Source organism: Meleagris gallopavo, chromosome 9 (genome assembly GCF_000146605.3).
Source record: "Meleagris gallopavo isolate NT-WF06-2002-E0010 breed Aviagen turkey brand Nicholas breeding stock chromosome 9, Turkey_5.1, whole genome shotgun sequence".
NCBI lineage: Eukaryota > Metazoa > Chordata > Aves > Galliformes > Phasianidae > Meleagris > Meleagris gallopavo.
In genome coordinates this window covers 16,213,258-16,214,868 of record NC_015019.2, presented here as the reverse complement: position 1 = coordinate 16,214,868, position 1,611 = coordinate 16,213,258, and positions in this window count along the sequence as shown.

Below are 1,611 nucleotides of genomic sequence, written 5' to 3'. Positions count from 1 at the left end.
CATGCCTTAACTTCCACCACGTCTTGCAGGCATGGAATAATGACAGCATTTGAAATCTCTGCCAAGAGATACCGGATGAGAAAGAAACATGCTGGCACAGAGGCAATCAGCCTAGCAATCACGGTCACCCCCATGGCTCTATCTTTCCAGGTGCTTCTGTTGTGAAGAACAGAAGTCAGCAGTAGCCAAAATGTAATTGCCAGATGTATGCATTGCTTGCTGTCCCATGTTTTCATGGGTCTATGCTCACCCTTGCAAACTCAAACTCATTGCAAAGTCTGTGTGTCTGCAAGAGTAAAAACAGCTGTCATCTTGGTAGCCCAGAGGTCTCCAGCCCAACGTTCCTTCTCCAGGCAGAGCCAGCTGTGGGAGCAGACCGTGGCACTTGGGACTTGCTTGGGATTTTGCCTGGTGAAAGTTTAGGAACCTCCAGGGGTGGAGCTAGCACAGCTGCTGGGGGCAACCGTGTCATGGGGTGCGAGTGCCCTCTTGTCTGTGTTAAATGTAGTTAGGCAATTTGGATCCCTTATTCAGAGCTGGAAAAGAGCTGTCTGCTTTTTATGTTCTTATGAATTCTTAGGCCCAGTTCTTATGAATTTGTGAGATAAGGAGTTGGCGAGAGAATTCAAACGTCTTTCTGGACTATTAAGTGTTGGTGAATTTATTATCAAGCCTGAACTACAATCTGACCGAAGATCTGAAAACCAGAGAAGTTTTAAAGCACAGTTGTAGAGTCACATGGGATTACAGAATGGCTTGGGTTGGAAGGGACCTGACGCAGATGAGGGCATATCCCAGCCCCTCAGACGGAGGGAGGGGCCCGATGAAATCGACCTGCCATCGGTGGCGAGGACTGTGTCCTCTAGCAAGATGGGCTGTTGTCTCAGGCAATGGTTTTGGTCTCATCTTGGAGCCAGTGTCGCAGTCTCGGCATGCCTGGGCGATATCAGCTTTAGCAGCTGCCCACATGGTGTTTTGTCCAGCACACATGTAGAGATTGGCGACCAGGAGCGTGGTGGACATGTATGGTCCTGTGTTTAACCGCATTCCGTATGTCTAGCCACACATCTCTGGTCAGGCATGAGTAGTCCATTTCTGGGTGGCCCCATCTTCAAACCAGACTGTTTCAGTGGAGAGATGGTATGCCACTGCTTTTCACTGGCTCGGGTTGCCTTCGCTGGACCCATCTGTATACCAGGAATCTTTAGGAATGGGATATTTCCCTTCCTGAATGGGACTCTTGCCCAGTGAAGCGACCACTGTCTCTTCTGGCACATCACCGTGATACTGTGTGCTGTCCTGCTATGTCTTGTGATGATGGCTCAGGGTGCTGCACAGTTCCTTGAGGGCCAGCGACCAGCTCTGAGAAGTCGCCTGATACTGGTGGCCCAACACCGCTACTCTTCCTGTCTTGTGATGCAGCAGCAGCAGCAAACCTTGAACAGACGCCCAAGCGCCCTCCTGAGCAGATTGCGCCGTGGCCGGCGCTCACCGCGACTCCCGCCAGCAGCCGGGAGAGATTCTTGTTGGCCGGGGGCTTCAGGCACAAAGGCCTTTTCCCTTCCTCTGCCGCTGGAGGCAGAGGCTGCTGCTGGCAGATCAGGCAGCTCG